General features: G+C 35.7%; 1 protein-coding gene across 1 annotated transcript in view; it reads right to left on the bottom strand.

Moving 5' to 3' along the window:
• Positions 1 to 7,423: 7,423 nt before the first annotated feature.
• LOC144374850 (uncharacterized) overlaps positions 7,424 to 23,917 on the bottom strand; it is a 29,958-nt gene continuing 13,464 nt past the window's right edge. Inside the window, exons 6-10 of the mRNA XM_078037617.1 lie at positions 23,804 to 23,888; positions 18,117 to 22,698; positions 16,636 to 16,690; positions 8,249 to 8,294; positions 7,424 to 7,491 (exon numbers count right to left, since the gene is read on the bottom strand). The gene's annotated coding sequence lies outside the window, so the exon portion shown is untranslated. The remainder of the gene's footprint in view (positions 7,492 to 8,248; positions 8,295 to 16,635; positions 16,691 to 18,116; positions 22,699 to 23,803; positions 23,889 to 23,917) is intronic.

Genomic DNA, 23,917 nt, shown 5'->3' with positions numbered 1-23,917 from the left:
ATAAACCAAAAAGTTAATCACTTAATTAAGCACAAGTTAGGTTTTTGGGTTTAATTCAGTGATTGCACTGGCCTTTATATTCTTGGACTCAATTTTTTACAAGGCATTAGAAATCCAACAAATTAGAGGTAACAATCTCACTTTGTTTCTATGTTCCTAAGGAAGAGGCAGTTACATAAAACATGGCTAGAGGAAGAAATAAAATTAGCTAGCCTGTCATCTATGGTCACCACACCAGCCCCAAACATTTATTTCAGTGTCCCTGGCTTCCCATGTGAGATGACCTAAAAAAGTCCAGGGTAAGGGGCAAGCAAGGTGACAACTTGGGTGCCTCCAATTACAGAATTTATTCTGGATTCATTTTTAAGGCATGAATTTGCAAGTTAATGTTCCATTGTACATTTCATTTTTTACCTTAAAGTCTGGATCAGTTATGTATATCTGGATTTTGGAATATCCACGACACTTCTGATAGCAACAAATAGCATCTGGCACTGGAGGGAACCTGCATTCTTCAACAAATTTCTCTAACAGCATCTAAAGCAAAATAAGCAAATCTGATAGTATCACAAAACTGATTTGTCAATAAAAAATGCTTGTGATTCCTCTTGCCATCAAAACATTTTTAGCATAGAAATGAATGTTTTTACCCAGGACAAATTATATGTATACAACTTTTAAAAATTTTCCTTTTAAAAGGAAGCTGATACAAACATATGTAAACAAAGAAATGAACAAAATTCTTGTTTTTAGAATTTCAGTAAGAATCAAAATCTTGTCCTCTGTTATCATCAAAACTGGTTTTGTAATTTATAGTTTTTAGAAATCTCCTTTAAGAATCAAGAGGGAAGCTGGGTGTAATGGCGCATGCCTGTAATCCCAGTGATTTAGGAGGCTGGGGCAGGAGGATCACAAGTTCAAGGCTAGTCTTATCATCTTAGGCCCTAAGCAACTTAGCAAGAACCTGTCTCAAGATAATCTACAAAAAGGGCTGGGAATGGCTCAGTGGTAAAATATTTCTGGGTTCACAGCCCAGAAACCAGGAAAAAAAAGGAAAGAATTAAGAGAAATCGAAAAATTAAGATAAAAATAAGCCTTAGGGCAAGCCTGAAAATCCTATGATTCATCTCTTTCTCAATGTAACTTGATCTAAAATCCTAACACTCAAATTCATCTATCTCTGCCACATGTATTTGTTAATACTCTAGAGAATTAGAAGCCCCCAAGATACTAACACCATGCTTTCAGTACTGTTTTTTTGTTGTCAATAACTTGTATATCTCCATCCCAATATGGTATAATGAGAGGAAAATCTAATAATCTCTGTGCTTTATTTTTCTGTAACAGCTTTGTTGATATAAATATAATAAAACTTACATAAGAATACAGTTCAGTGGCTTTTAATATATCCAAAATGTTGTACAACCATCACCAATCTAAATTTAGATTATTTTCATCGTCCAACAAGGAACTCAATACCATTAGCAGTTCCTCATCTTTTTCCCCTAATGCCCAGACCTAGACAATCTATTTTCTGTCTCTGTATACAGATTTGCCTATTCTGGATATTTCATATATACAGAATCATACAGCATGTGACCTTTGTGTCTGGCTTCTTTTATTTCGTACAGTGTTCGCAAGATTCATGCATGTTGTATCATATATCAGTACTTATTGTTTATCTGTTCATCAGTGGATACTTGGGTTGTTCCCCATTTGGGGCTATTATGAATTGTGCTGCTATAAACATTCATGTACAAGCTTTGGGGAGAACATGTTTTCCTTTTTTTTGTACAAATCTAGGAGTGGAACTGCTGTGTCACATGGTAACCCTATGTTTAACTATTTGAGGAACTGCCAGTCTTATTTTCCCAAAGCAGCTGCACCATTTTACATTACAACCAGCAAAGTATGAATGTTATAATATTTCCATACCCTTGCCAACACTTAATATCTATGCATATCCTCAGAGTGTGAACCAGTATCTCACTGTGTTTTTATTTGCATTTCCTTAATGGTTAACAATATTGTACTAATGGGTTATCACTATATTTTCTTTGCCGATATGTCTATTATATACTTGTATATTCGATTATTTGTCTTTTTACTATTAAGTTGTAAAAGTCGGCCCCTGTACTTTTAAAAGCTTCATACAAAAGCAAGTTCTGGTATATGAGACAAAATTTATTAGTTTTTCTAGAATTGGTAAAGCATCCATATGGCTCCAGAAATGACACTAAATTCATAATTCAATTCATAAACTCAGGTACCATCTCAATAATGATATTAATATAATAAAACAGTAATACTGTACCTTCCTCTAAGTACAACCAGTACAGCATCCTGCTTAATAACACATGCTCTAATGTCAGAATGCCTGAACTCAAGTTCCAGCTCTACTACTTCCTTGATGCTTAACCATGAGCTCATCACTTCACCTATCTAAACTGTAAAATGGAAATGATTTTACAATCAGATGGAAAGAAAGGACACATCATTTTAGTAATGAAGATAAGAAAAGACTATGCCATTATTGACGCATTAATTCCACAGCCAGTAACATCTCTCCTAACTACAGAAGGATGAAATCACCCACCTAAGGCAGAGTGGTTGGGGAAAGGGTTGGTGAGGATGCAGCCTTTATTTGGTCTTAAGATGAATGATTTGGACAGACTGGTTGGAACCCGAGAGTAGAGTTCATTTATAAATACTAAGTAAACCTGTACAATCTTAAGAGCTCTAGCAAGATAGAAGGCTAGAAAATGACTGCAAAGGCAGGCTGGAGTGAGTGTTCGCAAACCCTTTGCTTCAGATACCTATGAGTCATCAGGCTAGCCTTTATCACACTGGCAGGAATCAAGCCTCTGTGTAGCAGGGGAGTGACACATTCAAAGCTACATGGAAGAGTGAGCATGGCGGAAGGACAGAGAATATGTGCTAGGTTTGTGGGGACAGCACAGAGCCGATCAAGATCAATGAAATAAGAAGGGTGGAGCCCAAGCTGGCTTCAGTAGCTTCAGAAATGAAAGGTACAGGAGTCTTAGTGTGATTTCTGCTTGTGAGGTTGGGCAAAACTATTTAACCCTAATCCTGGGATTTCAAGTTCTTTTACTGAACATGGATACTGATGAGTAGATAGTATTTAAATAAGTTAGTTAAATGTATTGTCTGCTAATAATGGCCTAAGAAATATTAACGAATTAAAAACTACCTTTCTAAAAAAAAAAAAAAAAGCTTAATCCTCAAAGATGTTTCACATGGTGTTGGAATCACAATAGGTTAGACAAACACCTAAGTTCCCACTCACTGTAAGCACACTAATTGCTAACCAACTGCAAATGTTCAGGGGTTCAACATGTGGAATTAGACACCAGAGAAGACAGAATGTAGGTAGTAAAAGATAAAAATGGATAGAAACAAAGCCATTCAAAAGAAAACAAATGAGAGAAAGTAAAGAGAGCAACAGGGTATCACTAACTGGAGGCCAACAATTCACTTCAATAACCCTGAAAGGTACTCTATATGAAAGCTTGAGATAAATAACTATTGGGTATAACAACCTTTAGAATCATTAAAAAAAAAAGTCTATTTCCTTAAACTCTTGTTTTAAAAAACAGAGAAGCATGTAATCCACATGAGAAAGATTTCCTCAAAATTAAAACTAAACAGGAATTAGCCTAAAGCATTCTTATGGGCTGACTGTGTTGCCGCAAGATTTGTTATGTTGGAAATCTAATCCCCAATGGTTTTAGGAGGTAGAACTTTGAGGAGGTGATTAGGTCATAAAGTAAAGACCTCGTACAGGAATTAGTGCCCTTATAAGAAGAGGCCCCAAGAGATGCCCCCATCCTTCTATCATGTGAGGACACAGCAAAAAGTTAGCCATCTACTGTTGGGCACAGTAGTACACCCTGTAATCCTAGCAACTCTGGAGACTAAAGCAGGAGGATCCCAAGTTCAATGTCAGCCTCAGCAACTTAGCAAGACCCTTTCTCAAAATAAAAAATAAGAAAGGCAAGGGATCGTGCTCAATAGTAAGTCCCTGGGTTCAATTCCCATTATCCAAAAAAAAGGTCATCCATTAACCAGGAAAAGAGGCCTCACCAGATATCAAAACTGCTGGCACCACAATATTGGATTTCCCAGCCTACAGAAATGTGAGAATTGAATGTTTGTTGTTTAAAGCTACCCAGTTTATAGTATTTTTGCTACAGTAGTTCCAAAGGACTAAAGTACCCACTTTTTTTTTTTTTTTTTTTTTTTTGGTGCCAGGGACTGAACTCAGGGGTACTTAACCAGTGAGCCACATCCCCAACCCTTTTAAAGTTTTTTAAATTTAGAGACAGCATCTCACCAAGTTGATTGCCTTGCTAAATTGCTTAGGCTGGCTTTGAACTTGCAATCCTCCTTCCTCAGCCTTCCAAGATGCTGAGATTACAGGTGTGCACCACCACACCTGACAACAGACATCCATTCTCAACAGGAGTTGAGTATTACCCCAAATACAGTGAAAAAATTAAGTTGTTGGGAGACAAAAAAGCCTAGTTCTTTTTATATATAAAGCACAGATGAACATATTGTACGTAAACAGACAAGCAGTACGTATGGTATTAAAAATTTCAGAGGGAGATTGATTAGGGGAAAAAATGTAAAAAAACAAACAAAAAAAAAAGAAATAAAGGCTCCTGAGATTAAGGAAAGGGAGATAATAATGAAAACTTTCAAAAACAAGAAACAAAGGTGGCCTAAAAGTGATTAAGGACAGATCAAGAAATGCTATGTGCTTAAGTGTTCCTTTCCATTCTTCTTATTGAAGTTCCAAAATTAAATGTATTAAGTAATGAAAAGACCGAGCATTGATTTCAAATACTCAATGTTTTCTTAACAATAAAAACTGCCATGTTTATGCTGTGTGTTCCCCAAAAGTCCACGTGCAAAGGCTTAGTCGCTAGGGTGGCAATATTAAGAAGTGCTGTAGAATCTTGAAGAAAGTTTGTTAAATCGCTGGAGAAATGCCTTTGAAGAGGAATGTGGGAGCCTGGTCTTGTCTTCTCTCTCTGCTTCCTGGCTCAGGATATGAGGAGTTTGCTCCACCACATTTTCCCTGCCATTGCAATCCACTGCCTTACCAGCACTGAGCCAATACAGGCACCATATCTTCACATCTCCAGAACTATGAGCCATAATATAATTCTCTTTACATCATAGCTAGCGTTTGCCAAATATTTCATTATAGTGATGGAAAGCTGACTTATACAGAAGCATTATAAATTAAAATGAGAACAAGAGCAAATATAAATGAGGCTTGTACAAATTTTAGGGCATAAAGTTTAGGTAATACTATGACAACTCAGCAACAATTTATATAAGAAAAAATACTCACTTGGTGGTGGTAAAAATTCAGGATGACTGTCACAATCATCTACCTTCAAAGCCTCATCTACCACCTGCCCATGAAAATAAAACTAGTGAGACTGTAAAAATAATATAGCCATTTCAGTTATACCAATACTCAGCATTTATACAAAAGAACTAAAGTCAATATACTATAGTGATCATGCATATCCATGTTTGTAGCAGCATAGTTCACAATAGTCAAAACTATGGAACCAGTCTAGGTGGTCATCAATGGATGAACTGATCAAGAAAATGTGATACATACACACAATGGAGTTATACTCAACTATAAAGAAGAACAAAATTATGCCATTTGCAGGAAAATGTATGGAACCTGAGCACATCATGTTTAGTTAAAGAAGCCAGACTGAGAAAGTCATGGGTCATATGTTCTCTCACACTTGGGAGCTAGAGAAAAAATAAAGAAAAAAAGAGGACCGGTCTCATGAAAATAGAAGAGAGACCAGCAGAGTAGTGGAGAGGGACCAGGGTGAAGGTAGAGGAAGTACTGGGGAATGAAATGGACCAAATTGTTATATGCATGTATGAGAATGTAACAATGGATTCCACTATGATGTATAATTATAATGTACTGTTAAAAAAAATAAGAATTCAATGGTCGTGTAATAGAATTTGTAGTAGAATATGATAGAATTCACTCAAGCGCTTAAAATATGCATCTAGTTACTAAGTCTAAAAGTATAAGTAAGCATACAAAATGATAACTAGTGACCAGAGATCAAGACAAATGACAAATTCTTGAATGACAATTCTATCTCTGATGCCTAGAACAATGTCTCATGTGGCAGCTATTCGACAATGACTAAACTGAATATTACCACATTATTCCTGTGCTCTTCTCCCTAAATTAATACAGCCTCTTGGAGATTTTCAATATTACCAACAAAAGGACTTAACAGTATATTAAGAAAGTTCCTTTCAATGCCCATCACCCACCCAATGCCAAAACATCATGATCTTTTCTTTCCTCAAATCTTGAAGAGAAATATAATGTGACTTAGTGATAGCTTCTGAGTGTTGGATGTATATCACAGGTAGAGGAAAACTCAGACACATTTATCTGGGTCACCTGACCTCAGAGGCAGGCTAGAAGCCTTAGTGTGGTGCTCTGAAAAAAACCATCAGACCAAGATTGCTACTGAGCACAGCCATGAAAGGGCAACAGAAGCTGTAGATACACCCTGGCAGAGGTGGGGAAGGAGTGCCTCCTAGGCACCCCAGCTAAGCACAAGTTGGCTGGTGAGCTGCTACAGTGCCAGGTCACAAAGAGATTACAAATCAGAAAAGGGAGAAAAAGACAAATCCAAAACACAGGGAGGGGCAGAAGTGACTTGGCCAACAGACCCCATTGTCACTCATTCCTGAGACTGGCTGGGTGACCTAAAATGAGGGTATAAAAATGGACTAAATGGCAAAATTATATCTAGCAAAAATACTTTTAATACCTGTAAATATAGTTAGGCTTGACAGTACATTCCTATAATCCCAGCAACTCAGGAGGCCAAGGCAGGAGGATTCCAAGTTCAAAGCCACCCTCAGCAACTTAGAAAGGCCCAAAATAAAAAAAAAATAAAAAGGCTGGGGATGTGGTTAACTCAGTGGGTAAACATCTCTAGGTTCAATCCCTGGTTAAAAAAAAAAAAAGATATGTAAGTGTGATTTCAGAAGAAATTCTGTGACTTTAAATACATTATTTTTATGTAGTTGTATGAGGTATAATTGGTTGTAGTTATATGAGGAATAATTGCACTGTGGATGTGGTTCAGTGGTTAAGCACCTTTGGGTTCATTCCCTGGTACCAAAAACAAAACAAAACAAAATCCAAAAAAAGAATAATTTTCTTGATCTCAACAAGTAAGAGTTTATACCACCAAAATAGTTGGTTTCCACTATCACCAACATGTTACTATTAATAGCTGAAATAATTTTAAGTTTTTAACTGAGCTTACCTTTAGATTCTGATTACCACCGTTTGCCATCTTGTAGTTAGTATTTTTGAGATCTCTTTCCGTCTCCACAAAGTTAAGTGAAGTACTAAAAGCAGGTGCTGATAAATTCCTAGGTATATAGGCCCTAAAATGGGATAAAAGAAATGACCCCTTTATTCCTACTAATTAATGAGCATTTTTTAAAAGTTATCCTTCAAACAAACAGGTTGCAGCAAGTATAGCCTTTCTTCCTTGAAAGCAAGGTACCATTGTTTTGAAAAGAACCTCTAGCTCTCAGATAAGCCTTTATACATAAGAACTATTTAAAACCAGTTCAAGGCTAGTATTCTGGGTTCTAATATTAAAGTAAATAAATCTTCATGTTTCACATATTAACAGCTTCACTATCCTGTGTGCTTATCAAGGGAGAAAGGCTTAATCTATTTAAATTGCCAAATAAGCAAATGTAGAAACCTGGCTATTTATTTTCTTATAAGCATTCCTAAATCGATTTGTACTCTTTGAAAAGTATCAAGAAGCTGGGGCAACGTTTCCAGGACAGAGAGGAAGGGCATGAGGCAAAGGCTGTGTATCAGCTCTCTACTGCCAGGACCCCGTGACCAACTGCTCGCCGTCAAGCACAATAACTTCAAATTAACATTCCATTCCTGTTTTCTCACTAAATTAGGCTACTAATCATCCAAGTGGTTCAATAAAATAAATCTGACAACTCACAGATCACCTGATATTTTGTGTGCAAACACACACACCAAAAAAAAAAGAACCCTCTTATTCTTCCATCCCTAAATTTACTATAGTTGCGCTTAAGTTTTTAAAATGACAAACACAAGTGATTCTTAAGTTCATTCCAAGTAGTAGCTACTGATCTGATATTAACTCACCTGCTTTCATAAAAAGCTTTAATTGGATTCTTATTTGGTGTTCGACCTATAAAAGTCAATCACACACACACACACACACACACACACACACACACACAGAGTAATCAATGGATTGGCAAAACAGACTTCAACACATTTTCAAATTTCCTTTAAGCTGAGTTAAGAACATCAAACAACTTTAGAAAGTTGAAAAATAAATCAAAACAATTTTACAATCCTAGATGTCAGTAATTTCAGAATGGTGTCAACAAACTGCTGTACACCATGTCTGACATCCCACTGCATGTGATTACTGACAAGATGACAGCAATACATTGATTTGAATCAGAGACGGTACCTGTCTTCAAGGAGCTCACAATCTAAGAATCTTGTTAACAGCTGGATGACAACATCCGCTAGTTACAAAACTGCTCATCTCAGCTCCATAGACACTGAATATCCAAAGAAGAAAAAAAAAGGAAAGACCTAGATACTCAAAGCGTAAAGAAATTTTTTCAAGCACTGAGAAAGAAAAATGACTAAGTACAGAAAACAAGGTTGAAGAATGGAAATTTACAAGTCCTAGCCTGCACAGCCAATTTCTGATTATAGATGTTCAACATGCTATAGAATTATTTGCAAACTTGGTGCAAACAAATTAAGCAACTCTATTGAAGGGCCTTTTCTTTTAGAAATAACTTAAATGATGAAATGTTTTACACAATTTCCTTTCAAAAGCATTTATTTTATTCAAAATTTCTGAAAAGAATATTTTTCTATAGAAGAATAAATAATAATTTGGTTACTGGCTGTTTCAAATAAAAAATACAAATCATGTATAATAACCCAATGGAACATATTACTAACATATTACTAACTCTACACAGAAAGATATAGAAAATGTAAGTAACTTGAAGATAACATAAAAAAGTAAGCAAAAATCATCTGAGAACTGATTTATGATCCTCTGTTAATCCAAGAAACCCACCTTTGAAACTTTAAAGGGAATTCAACTGTAACCAAAAGAATCTTAGGTGAAATACCTTGTCGGTCTTCTATTTGTTTTTGTAACTTTACATGCTGCTGAATTAGATCCTTGATTCCCTCAGGGTCATTTTTACAGAGTTTTTGAGCTTTTATGTTTGCTTCCAGGGCCCAGTCATTTTCCCCCAGCATAGAAAGAGCAGCACAATAATGATAATGACCCTGTTCCAAAAAGATAAATTTAATTTTTTTTTCTCAAAAATATGCTTAAATTAAATAATAGGTAAGGAAAAATATTGTTTGAAAATGAATTAATTAAAATGTTAGATCAGGCCCCTATCATGAAAAATAAATAAAAATGTTAACACCTCAAGAAATAAAACTAATGAATTAGTAGAATGTTATGAATAGGCAAGTGATTTTTAACAATTAACTAGAGATAAATATTTTTGCTTAAGAGATTTTGGTACCCCAGCGAAGTATTTAACTTCTGTTATATTTTACTAATAAAGTACTAAACACAGTATTTTGTGAATAAAAGTAATTCATTATAAGAAATAAATTTTTAAAAAATACTTTAAGGCAATAATATTCACTAAGTCATGACGTGCCCTACACTTTGGAAATCAAAGATTTTGGAGCTGGAAGGAGCAACCAGCTTGGGCAGCATTCCCAGTGCCTCCAAGAACACAGGCTCAAATAACAGGTGTAGTCAGGCTAACTCTTCTCTCCATCTCTCCCCTTCAATCAGCTTTTATTTTATCTGTAAGTGTAGTTCCTAGCTTTAAGAAAAGGTCCAAAAATCACTGACTTTATTCTCAATTCAAATGGTAAGGTTTTGGCTTCTTGTCTTTGTTTTTTGCTATAGAACCCAAATCCTTACTGACTCCAATATTTGGAAAATCCATTATATCTAATATCTTAGTCTAGAAAGCGAATTTAACTAACCCGGCTCCCAGTTATTCACAAATCAAACTTCCATTTTAGGTACCATGTCTCCTCTAGAGAGACGATCTACCAGAAAAAAAACAGGCCAGAACCTGGCCTCAAGTCACAGTTAGAAACAAACTAAAGAACAATGATTTTATGATACCTAGTCCAGATCTCCTTCCTACTTACTACACATTTTTTAAAGAGAGAGTGAGAGAGAGAGAGAGAGAGAGAGAGAGAGAGAGAGAGAGAGAATTTTTTTTAATATTTATTTTTTAGTTCTCGGCGGACACAACGTCTTTGTTGTTATGTGGTGCTGAGGATCGAACCCGGGCCGCACACATGCCAGGCGAGCGCGCTACCGCTTGAGCCACATCCCCAGCCCCCTTACTACACATTTTACAAAGAACATTCTGATTAGATGAGAACCCGGGAGAAAAATCAAAATAAGTGAACCCTTTAAGTGGAAAAATCAAAAATAAGTGAACCTTTTAAAAAGGAGTAGTTTTTTGCTAAAAGAATCACTGGCATGTTTATTCATAGTCAGTTCTGTGTTCTTGTGGACCTACAAATTTTGAAGATTTTATTCTAAAGACTATGCATTTCATTAAACTCTGCTTCCCCTTAGAGGGTAGAAGTCCTGTTTCCTGACACCTGCAGTATAAGAGGACAAAGAGATCTCTCATATATACTAAAAGGTGGAAAATCCTACCACTAGATATTTGTCATCTTTCAAGTTCAGATTACTACATTTAAAAAAATAAAACACAGAATAGAAATAATGTTAGATCATAAAACATACCTGCTAAACTTATAGTGAATACTTTCTTCTTTTCCCCTACTATTCTCACCACCTATTGGATCTTTTTCCCTGGACCCCATGTAACTTCTGCTGGTTGAGAAAGCGGTTTATCCAGCCCCCTGTGCTGAAGCTTAATGAAGCTCAGATTAAAGTATCTCAGTTTCTTGAACCCAATTACCATAAAAATTTTTGTTCTTCTTTGACACTCTCATTCTCTATCATATATGGACATTCCCTATTATCTTTTGGTCTAGCATCCCCTCACCTAGGGGTAAACATTTCCCACTCCTCATAGATATGGCATGGCAGTACTATCAGTTTTAGTGCACCATCCCAACAAGGGATAGCGGCTCTGATTGGTCAGTGGAAACATACAACTTCCCAGGTCACTGTAACTGATCCACGCTGGGACACATGACCCAACTGAAATCAGCCTGAGCCTTAGGCTTATTATATAGATACTGACAGGGGCTTCTTTTCATTAGAATTAATAGCTATGACAGATATTGGTATGGGGCTCCTACTACAAAGTCAAAGTTTTTTCTTTTAATGTGAATATGCTTTACTTTCTATATATATAACTGTAAAGTTTAGAGACGATCAGGGCACATCTAGAGTGGAATGTCCATACACAGCCAAGCAAAGGTCTATACTTGTTCTATTCTTTCTTGTTTTTTTCATGTATGACATGCTTCTGCTTGTGCATTGGTGTATATATGGTATGCAGTCACTTTCTGATAAAAATTACTTAATTTAGAAGATAATTGGAGAGGGAAATTGTCAGTTCATCCCTCATATTGAAGGACCATAACTTATTCCCAATGATTAAAACTTTATCCTGTGTATATTATCTCAATAGCGACAGGGTATATTTCTTTTTTTTATTGAGTGATTTAAAAAAATAATAAATGACAGTGGAATGCATTACAATTCTTATTACACATATATAGCACAATTATTCATATATCTGGTTGTATATAAAGTATGTTGACACCAATTTGTGTCTTCATACATGTACTTTAGATAATGATATCTATCACATTCCACCATCCTTGCTAATCCCCTGCCCCCTCCCTTGCCCTCCCACTCCTCAGCCATATCTAGAATTCATCTATTTCCCCCACGTTCCCCTTCCCTACCCCACTATGAGTCAGCCTTCTTATATCACAGAAAACATTCAGGATTAGTTTTTTGGGGATTGGCTAACTTCACTTAGCATTATAGCAGCACAATTCACAATAGCTAAACTGTGGAGCCAACCTAGATGCCCTTCAATGGATGAATGGATAACAAAAATGTGGCAATATATATACAAAACAGAATTTTACTCAGCCATAAAAGAGAATAAAATCATGTGGGTAAAAGTCTTTTTTTAAATGAAGTCACAAGAAGCCCATAAATGACACAGATGATGGAATTCAGGATATTACAACAGTTGCTATAATCACATTCCATTCATTGTAGAAGCAAGTAGAGACATGAAATATAAGACCCAAATTTAATTTCTAGAGATAAAAATTAAAGTATTTAAGATGAAAAACACCTGAATGTTAAGAAAAGCAAATGAAGCATTATAGATGAAAATATCCACAAACTTGAAGATACAGGAAAAAAAAACTTTGTAAAATCAAACAGAAAAGAGAAAAAAGAACGAAATATGAAACTGACAAAACAGGGAAACACAGCTGAGAAACAGAAGGACACATACAGCTCTTGCCCAGCCACCACTGAAGCCAACCCCTAGACTTCTCAGGTACAACAGCCTACAGATTCTCTCTACTACCTACACCAAGGACCTGAGTCAGGTTTCTATCGTTCACAAACAAGAATCTAACATACCCTTCAGAACTCCGTCTCTTGAGGACTTTAGTGAGTCTATTATTTTTTATCTTGTAAACTACAGCAAAACACAATACGCACAGAAACATTAACATATCTCTATTGACTATCCCATAAAATTTCTCATTTTTTAAAGCACAATGACTTATCCTCTCTCAAGCCTGAAAGTAAGTCTAGAGACAGGTGACCCTCTAGTAGTCTCCCCTATCTGAACCAAAGGAACCAAAAATGGCCCATCCTCATGCAGAAATGGAAAGTACCTGCCTCTACAGGCTTATCTTAGAGCTGTGACCCCACAGACTTGGGCTCATAATTCTCAAACAAAACATTCTTAGAAAAGTAAAGAACGCACCTTGCACGCTCTCCTTTTTTTATTTTTTTGGCACTAGGGGCCTCAGAGGGGTTTAACTACTGAACCACATTCCCAGCCCTTTTTATTTTTAATTTTGAGATTCAGTCTTGCCAATTTGCTCAGGGGCTCACACTAAGTTGCTGAGGCTGGCCTCAAACTTGTGATCCTCCTGCTTCAGCCTCCTGAGTCTCTGAGATCATAAGTGTGTGCCACCATGCCTAGATGCATGCTCTATTTTAGCTTCTGAAGTAAAAATATTCTTCAATGAATATTTCTATCTGGTAAAATAAAAAGGAAAAATAGCTTACATATATAGTTACCGAATTTTGTGAATACTTAACTAGTGGTTGTATGTTTTTAATCTATGCAAATTTTTTGCAATCATATGACATATCATAAAACATCCCAACTTAAAAATTAGTAAATATTTTGTCTGAGAAACCAAACCAGGAACACTCTATGAAAGTCTTCAAAATAATTCAGAAAGCCTTAATATTCTTCCCTAAATTTGATAATAGATTAAAATTTGCAAGAGGTATCTCTGGAAAACCAGTATCATAGACTGGGTTTCAGTATGCATAACATTATCAATTCATTTGTTCTACAAATATTTATAGAGTACCCACAAAATGCAAGGTGTAGTCATCAGCAAAGATACTGTTTCAAGCAAAAGAATGACTCATAATGGACATACCAACAAATTTATCACCCTCTAATGCAAGTGCCATCCAGTTTCATCCTTCACTTGCAATGACACCTTGAAAAGTCACTTCACATCTGTTGAACTCAATTTCTTGATGCATAAAATTAGACATTTAAAAAATTACTCAAAAACTTAGATGTAGAAGTCCACCTGGAAAACTTCACCATCTCCAGACCACTAGATACACTCCTAGGCTGCCTAAATTGTAACTTTAGGGGAGGGTAAGAACATCTTTAAAAGGTTCCCAGGCTGAGTCTTCCCTTTTACTTCACAACCTTCTGTACTTTCTCTTTTTTATCATAGCAAATTAGAATATAAAGAAAAAATATAATTTTAACAACACGAAACAAAATAAAATTAAGTCCTGCAAAGAATTTAATGAAGTCTATCTGCAAAGCAGTAATGGAAGTATAAATGAGAGTAATTCTCTAAGGCCCTACTCACTGTAATTTTTTTTAATTATGTAAAATCAGGAATACAGTATGAAAGACATGTGCCTTTGTGTGTCTTATTTGAATCTTTACTTTGAAAAACTTTTTGAATATTTTTACAAATTGAAAAAATACAGAGAATAATGTAATAAACACCCAGAATTTTGTTTTTATAACATTTATAACATTATAACATTTTGTTATATTTGCTCAGATTCTCTTTTTGTTGTTGTTGTTGGTACTGGGGAGTGAACTCAGGGACACTCAATCACTGAGCCACATCCCAGCCCTATTTTGTATTTTATTTAAAAACAGGATCTCACTGAGTTGCCTAGCACCTCACTTTTGCTGAGGTTGGCTTAGAACTCACGATCCTCCTATCTCAGCCTCCTGAGCTGCTGGGATTACAGGCGTGCACCACTGTGCCTGGCCAAATTCTCTTTTAACAAGAGAAAGGCAATGATATCAATATGGCTGCTTTGGAATCTCTTCAATCTCCTTTCCCTCCCTGACTTTCCAAATGCAAACACTATCATGGGTATTGGGCTTTTATTTATTTTTTCATTTCATGTTGTTTTTCAAATCCATAAATATTGATATGCCAGTCAACTACAATCTAATATTCAACTACTCATTTACTAATTCAACAAATACTACTCCTGAGTGCCTGCTATGAACCAGGCAACTTGTCAGACAGTCCAGATTTAAGAGCAAACCAGACGAAAAAGCCTTTCCCTGTAAAGCCCACATTACACTGGAAGTCACAATAAACAATATAAATAAATAATGTAACAATATTGAATAGTGTAACAATATTTTCAATAACATATGCTAATTATATAATATATAATATATAAATTATATAATAGCATTTGTTATTTTCAATAACAAATGCTAAGAGGAAAAAAAGGAAAGAAGATAGGAAATGTCTCAAAGGAGCAGGGTGTGCATTTTAATAAGATGGCCAGGGAAGGTTTCATTGAGAAAAGGATGTTCTATAAAGAATGAAAGGAAATAAGGGAGCTAGCTATGTTCTAGGGGGAAAGTGTTTGAGGCAGAGGAAAGAGCAAAAACAGAATGAAGTGGGCCTGGCCTGATGGGAGCAACAGTGAGGAGCCCACGTGCCAATTCAGAGAGAGTAGCAGGAATGAGGTTTGAAGAATGAAGGGTGTTCAAGATGGGAACAGATTAAACAGATCAGAATAATAACTTTGATCAAATAAAAATACCAACTCATCCACTGCTTTATCAATGGACATTTAAGTATTTGAGACTTGATGCAATTAAAACAAGGCCACAATGACTGACACTATATATTATGTAAGAAATTTTCTAGTTTGACACATATGAAATGGAGTAACTGTTAGTGTAAAATCAAGTAATTATGAGGTATGCACATGAGGGTGCTCTCCAAGTTGGTTGTAAGCAATTCACACCTCCATCAGTTTATAAAGGGTTCCTGTTACTACACACTCAGTACCAATACTCTGGACCCTCAGTCTCTTTAATTTTTGCCAATGTGAAGGGTCCCAACACTATTGCATTGCTTTATTTACTCATCTATAGGTGGGTCTTTCTCTTAGAGGCCCTCTATTTTTCTTTGTTGGTTTCATTTTTTCTATCTTTGAACCAATTCCCCACAAGTCTAATTACTAGGAAACAGATTTTCAAGTTTCTTATTTCTAGTAGGTTTCTTGTATGAAATTATTTGTTTCACTGGCCCTTTTTCTACTGGGTTTTTATTTATTCTAGGAGTTCTCTGCATATTCACAATACAATCATATCAATTATATATAAATCCTATTAGTTATATAAATTATTGATGAACAAATGATCTCCTCCTGCTTATTTCATTCATATCTTTTATGTATATAAGTTTTTAAGTATGATGTAGAAAATTATATCAATGTGGTTTATTTCACACTGATTTATACATTGTGTGTTACTTAAGAAATCCAAAGGCTGGGGTGCAGCTCAGTGGTAGAGCATATACTAGCATGAGGAAGGCCCTGGGTTCCATTCCTGGCACCAAAAGAAGAAAGGATAAATGCTTTCCTATAGTTCCTTAAAAGTTTTAGTAAAGTTTCATTTCTCACATTTAGGCACACCTATCACTTGCAGATATTACCTCTCAATTGCTACAGTCCCTCTATGCTCTCCAGGACACCTCATGCTGGCACACACACATTCTCAGCCTCTCACAGCTACTGCCAAATCCCCATAGTGGTAGTGGAACTGAAGCATCCCCTTTCCTATTCTTGATAATTTCATCCAGCACTTTTACATATAAATATGCATCCCATATATTAATTTTCACAAAAATATATAGTATTACTGGCTCAATGTAAAAATACAAAAGAAACCTACCTTTGGCCAAGTGCTCTTCAGAATAATGGCTCTCTTTCCATCACCAAGTGCATTTCTAAACAGAAAAAGAAAAAAAATAAAATATTTAAACATCTCCATTCTTTTATTTTTGTAAAAGTACTGTATATTGCTATCTATTTTTATGTTCTGAATTTTCTATGTATATCATTTAGTCAAATAATAATTTTTTAAAATCCACAAAATATACGTCCATTATAGGAAATTTGGAAAATACAGAACAGTAAAACAAAGGGGAAAAGTCACCCAGAGTCACAATCACAACAACCCAGGAATAAGTATTTTCAGCATTTCTGGAGTATTTCCTGCATATATCGTATCAACACCTTACCTATGCGTAACTAAAAATTTGTATATTTGCGTGCAATAATTTTGCCTTTCAATAATAAGACTTCTGTAGCCAAAATTTTAACTCCCATGTCTTGTTAGCTAAGCTATACGAACAGAGCATGCATTCCTGGACAGAAGGCCTAATTTAAGTCCAATTCAACTGCTAATTCTCCTGGGGCCTTAAAGAAGTCATTAATATCCCTGAACCCACCTTCTCAACTATAAAATGAAGATAATAATTCTTTCTTTTCTAGCTGTTTTGAGGTAGATGCTAAGTTAGAAAATGTAAACATCAGTATATGCATACTCAGTCTCTCAGTTTCCTGGCTTACCTTCAACAACCTCCCATACCTCAACTCAGTCATCTACCATCACACCCCTTTGGCAAAACTTAGCATCACTCAGAACTGTCAAACTCCTAAATCCACTTGTGAGGGCATCCAACTCTTACTGGTTAAACTATTTCCTACTATCTTCTCAGGGGGTCTAACTCATTGATTTGCCTGCTTTCTCTTTTTACTACTCCCCTATTTATCTGGTTTAAAATTGACTGGTTTATCATTTTGTATTCACACATATTAATTCATTATTCTTAAAAAGAGATTATAAAGAAGACCCAAACTAGGTATCATACCACCAGATATCAATTCCTAGTAAAAGGCTATATACAAAAAAGAAAAAAAATTAAAAAGAATGTAAGACAACTTAACCAACATAAAACAAGAGAGAAACCAGGAATGTACCAACTGTGTACCAACTTAGCAAGAAATTAACATTTTGCCATATTTACTTCAGCTTCTTTTGCAGAAGTTTGTTACACTTGACATCCACTGTGTTATTTTCCCTCCTTTTTCCCCAGAGATAGCCACTCCCCTGGTGTTCAACATGCCCCTGCATTTTAAAACATTTTTAATACATTCTCTGTATTAAGAATATGCATATTGTTTTGCATGTTTTAAACATTATATAAATGGCATCATACTGTACAAATCATTCTGCAACTTGCTTTTTTTCACCAACATTGCATTCATTTTAACTACCATTGAGAATTCCATTGTATGACTATACCATAATTTATTTATCCATTCCCCTACTGATGGACATTTAGGTTGTTTCCATTTCTTTACACTTACAAACAATGCTATATATGAAGGCTTGTACATATCTTCTTGAGTACACATTGAGAGTTTGGAAGAGATGACCCTAGAAGTGGGCTGCAGAATATGCACATCTTCACCTTGTCAGATTTCTCTCCAAAGTGACTGTACCAATTTACACTTTCTCCAGCCAAGTATGAAAGTTTCCTTTGTTCTACATCCTCTCAAGCACTTGGTATTACGAAGTTTTTAAGTTTTTGCCAATCTGATGGATATGAAAAAGAAACTTGTAGTTTTTAATCTGCATGTCATGTAAGGATAATCATGTCCTCATAAATGTTTATTGACTATTTGGATCATTTGTTTTTTAAAATTATCAACTTTCACATTTCCTTTTTACTCTATCGTCACCTTTCCATAGTGAATAATAATAAAGACTCTGCATCCAGGCTGTCTGGACTCAAACACTGGCTCCATCACATATACCTTGTATCCTTTATTTGGGCTCTCTATGTGTAAAGAGGCAGCAGCACCTACCTCACATGGTTGTGAAGGTTTTTATAAGTGAATTTACATAAAGTATTCACAACAGCACACCCATTTTGTTGGATACAGTACTATTATTTTTACCCTTTTAGAGAATAAACTTGCCAAAGTTATTCCTTAAAATTTTATTTTTAATGTCCCAATTTATATTTACTAATCTTTTAGAATTAAATTATTTTAGAAGTTTCAGCATTTCTTACTTTAATCCTTTTATTCTTCTTTCCTAATTTTAATTTTAAATGTTCCATTTCTGTTCTCTTGCAGCTCCATTTTTGCTTTTACAATAGCAGAGATGAAGCCTGGCCTTCTGGAATAACTAAGGACTGCATTATTGCCCAAACTAGTGGAAGGAGGATGCTTTATCCCCACAGATGCTCAGCAGGATTCCCATGGCAGAACTAGCATCCCTCTGATTCGAGAGGTTCAAAACATCTCAACCTTGGTATCTCAGCTAAAAGCTCTTCTCAGGACATAGGTCCTCCTATGTGAGTGGCACATTTCAATTACTAAGAACATGTTCTTTTCTTAAGGTTCATCACTCTAATCATTTTGATCAGGAGTGATACTATGGACTCTGAAAACATTAACCCTACATTACAAGCAAATGACATAAACAATGTGTAAAAAGGTAGGAAACACCAATAAAACTGGTGTAGCATAGCTTCATACATTAAACAGGCATCCAATACATATTGGTGATTGCCTAATAAAGAACAGAGGGTTTTCAATGCTGCTGACCTGGCTCTAGTGAAAATATAGATGGCATTCAACAATAAGCTGTAACATCAGGAAGGAGGTACAAGAATGCCCTGCTCTTGGCCTTTACATCACCAAGCTACCTGATTCTGTGTTTCTATTTTCATGCACCTCCTGTTATAGCAGGGGTTGAGGAGGATCCTCCTTGTGAGTCACCCTGATTTTCCTCTCAGCTTTCAGAGCTCAAGTGTAGGTGACTTTCTGCCCAGCAAGTTTCAGACAGGCACCTCAATTTTCACAAGAGGCTAGCCAAGTTGCAAACCTATTCATCTGATCTTGAAAGTATACAGATTCACCTTCAAACACCACAGAATATCTGCAATTCTGGACCTAGCCAGAGGCAATAACCTAAAGACATTTGCAGCTCATTTCTTGTCAGAACCAGTTGAGGACAGTGGTATTGATGGAAGACTGTGTCAAGCCCATCCATTCCTCTGGTCTAGTTAGCCTCGGATTATCCACGGCTTAAGCCATCTAAAAGCTGCATAACATTAATACAGGTGGTTGGATTACTGGTGATTTTTATTTTCTTCTTTTTAAACTCTGGTATTTTCCAAATTTTCTAACATGAGAATGTGTTCTGTTTATAATAAAAGAAAAACACAATAAATGTTATTTTTAAAGCTACATACTTGGAATATATTGTCTTCCCCACCCCCACCTTCCCACATCCCAAGTAAGTGCTTTTACTGAAAAACAATTGAAAACATGTTCTCAGTTTTCTTGACATCGCAAAAACACTTATGAAACCCAAAACTTTATTTTCAGAGGTTTTTTTCCCCCCCTATAAAGAGCAATGTTGCTAGAATTGTTTTTAGCTCTTATCATTCAATTAACATTATTAGTAAGCCATTTAAGAAATTTCCTTCAGAAGGAACCAGCAGGAGGAAAACTCATTGCAGCAATTGGTGTACTGGGGCTTTGTAAATAATGAAAATTATGTAACTTGCCAAGTTTTCCTTTTTCATTCTAAGCAACAGGAGATCAGGGTCAAATATGAATTATTAGTATTCCTACAGGCCCATATACCTATGTAGCCTTGTTTTGAAAAAACAAGCTCTGAATTGGTTTTCTGATTTATTCTGTTTTGAAAATTCTACTGTGTGAATATATTCTTCAGCATACCCCAAACCTTTCTTACAGTAAAGTATTACATAATTAAATAAACAATCTACATTTCAATATTAATACTTATAATTAATTTCTTAAATTTTTAAAACTGACAAGGCAATAAAATCATGGTAGAGTATCTACATCAATCTTTCTCAACAAGTAAATATATTCAACATAAGAAATTAAGAATTAGTTATGATTCCACTCTCATAGTAACATTATTAAGTTTATGTGCTTTCTTTCACTTATGAAGGATATTTACTTAATTTTTCATACCAAGACAAATAGAAGAAAAGAAGGCAGTAAAAATATTTCTTCCAAAACAGATTAATTAATAGCGCAAAAGGACATAGTATATTATAGGTGTTATAAACACAGACGTTGACATCAACTAAGATCTGTGTTCAAATTAGCATCACTAGTGGTATGAGCTGAGCTGGTCACAGGTAAAGTGTGAAGAATAATATAACCTACCTATTAAAGTTGCTGTGAGACTTAACGTGAAGCAATTAAAACAATGCAGGACATATGACAAAAGCTTGCACTCAGCTGCCGCAGGTACAGTTAGTATATATACAGCCTGCTACACTCTCTTTTTAACAATTTTTAACTATTTTTGGAAAAAAAAGGGGGGGTTTCTTGCATACCTATGAAACAGAAATGTCTCCCCAAAAATGGCCATTTAACATAACAATTCAATGATTGTGGTACTTTAACCAACTTACCTAAACTGTCCAGTATGAAGAAAGCAAAGAGCTTGGTTACCATAAAGAAGGTGGTTTTCAGGTCGTAAAAAGAAGTAACGTTTGGTCAGTAAATCACATTACATATGAAATAAACATATATTACACTGAAAACAGGCATGAAAACAGTTTTTTTTTAAAGAGAGAGTGAGAGAGGAGAGAAAGAGACAGAGAGAATTTTTTAATATTTATTTTTTAGTTCTCGGCGGACACAACATCTTTGTTGGTATGTGGTGCAGAGGATCGAACCCGGGCCGCACGCATGCCAGGCAAGCGCGCTACCACTTGAGCCACATCCCCAGCCCTGAAAACAGTTTTTAAAACTTTACATTTTCATGGCAGAGCAGGAAGAATACAAGATTTGGAACTTAACTGGGTAAATCTCACTTCATTACTTCCCCAGTAGCCTTCTTTAAAACCAACCTAAACTATCCTGTGTTCAAACTGAAGAGAATCCTTGCTCTGTCCAGATCGCAGGACTATTGTCAAGATCAAATAAGACATCTTATTAAAAAGTTAGTCAACTACAATGTATGCTGTAACTACAGAGGACAGGATCATTATGTCAGGGATATGCCACCTTGACAAAGAACTCCAGGAAAAAGGAGCTTGGAAATTGCAACAGTAATGTTAAGTAGCTTCATTTCAAATTTTGATCTTTTTAGTTTTGTCTGACAGTATAAAGCCAGAAATGATTTTCTTCCACCTTTTTCTCAATAGAATAGAGTAGCAGTCTTGGGGCAGCGTGTTGACTAGATTGATTCATTCCCCCTGGGGACAAGCAAGGTAGGAAAGGGAGAAGTTACGTACACCCCAACCTTCAAAGGCTGCTCTAATATTAGGTTGTTCACCTGAAGTGGCCATTAGGTACAGAATAGCACACCTGGGGGGAAGACTACAAAACTCCAGCAGCTGAGTAACAAAACCAGGTAGAAAAGAACACATGCATCCTCAACCATTGCAACTATTTTTCCTTTAAAAGTTTCCTCTAAGAAAGCAAAACCTCCTAAGTAGGTAGCATTTTAAGTATTAGGAACTAATCCTTTTTGATCAGTTAATAATTTATAAGGAAGTAGTTGACAGCAAAATGAGAAAAAGACAATAACAGGGGAATGCCTTAAGAAAATGGAGCAAGGCAGAACCAAATTCACCACTGCACCTGACTTGCTTGAATTGCAGGATTTAATCAGTTCCAAATACTCAGGTTACCTCCAATGCTACTAATAACTAAAGATAAAAAATAAAAATCTATTATGCATATCAATTTGGAAGATTCTACAATTCTTGATCTTATTTTTATTTATCCTAACATTCTAACTTGAGCTGCCACACAAAAAGAATCTCATTGCTCTGTTTTGCTCTTACCTATATTCAATGGCTCTGGTGTAAGAGATAATAGCTATATCAAATCTTTCTTTGGAAAACTCTTCATTTCCTTTCATTTTCATTAGTTCTCCTTTCTGAGAAACCAAGGTGAGAGAAGACCCATCAATTAGCTCCAAAGACAATCAAGAAACCAATACCTAGGAAAAATGGATCTGGGTTTCCATCTTTAATATCAAAAATAAGCTAGGGGATTATTTATATAGAAAAGGAGAATGTAATATCCAATATTTGGGGATGTACAGTTGACCCTCAATATCTATGGGTTCTGCAACTGCAGATGCAACCATATGCAGATCAAAAACTTTTGGAAAGACCAAAAAGGGTCTATAGGAACATGTACAGACTTTTCTTCTTGTCATTTCCCCTAAGCAATACAGTACAACAACTATTTACATAATATTTACAGAGTACTAGGTATTATATAGTGACCTAGAGATTATTTAAAATATATGTGAGGAAGTGTACAAGGTACAGCAAATACGATACCATTTTTTATGAAGGATTTGAGCTCCAGCAGATTTGGTACCAGATAGGATCCAAATGAAATAAGAAAAATTATCAAATGGCTTTTTAAAAGAGAGGAGGTCAAGGCAGAAGGATCATGAGTTCAAAGCCAGCCTCAGCAAAAGCGAGGTACTAAGCAACTCAGTGAAACCCTGTCTCTAAATAAAATACAAAACAGGCTGGGGATGTAGCTCAGTGGTTGAGTGCCCCTGAATTCAGTCTCCCACCCCCAAAAGAGAGAGAGAGAGAATCACCATAGTACAAAGACACCTTCTCAAATCTATCCTGATAAATTTTATCCCAAAGGCAAAGTATTTGTCAATAGTGGTATGTTTTTATGTCAAAAGACAGAGTTCGTTTACTTTTAGAACCTGTGATTAAGGTTACTATGAACCAGGGCCCCCTTTCATTAGTGACAAATTCTAATTTCTCTCCTTGAATATCAAGAAGCTGTCCTGGTCCATTATGGCATGGCAGAACCAGGACATTGGTTATCAACGTTATTACTTCCATACCATGCACACTCTGACAGCAGAATAATCTCAGGTAAAGAAAACTGAAAAGCTTATCTGTTAACTGCTATAAACTGGTAACACAGTTTATAGCAGTTAACAGTTAACAACTGACACTCTATATTTACATTCTTTGGAGGCGGGGCTACATTCTACCACTTACCACAACTTTCTTTGCCAAATCCAAAATATCTTACATCAACTCAAGATATTGTAATTTCTTCAAACTCATCTCAGAGGCATGAGAACTGTTTAAAGACAAATTTATTTTTGAAAA

This window comes from Ictidomys tridecemlineatus, unplaced genomic scaffold (genome assembly GCF_052094955.1).
Source record: "Ictidomys tridecemlineatus isolate mIctTri1 unplaced genomic scaffold, mIctTri1.hap1 Scaffold_91, whole genome shotgun sequence".
Classification (NCBI taxonomy): Eukaryota; Metazoa; Chordata; class Mammalia; order Rodentia; family Sciuridae; genus Ictidomys; species Ictidomys tridecemlineatus.
This window is presented reverse-complemented; position numbering and strand designations above follow the sequence as displayed.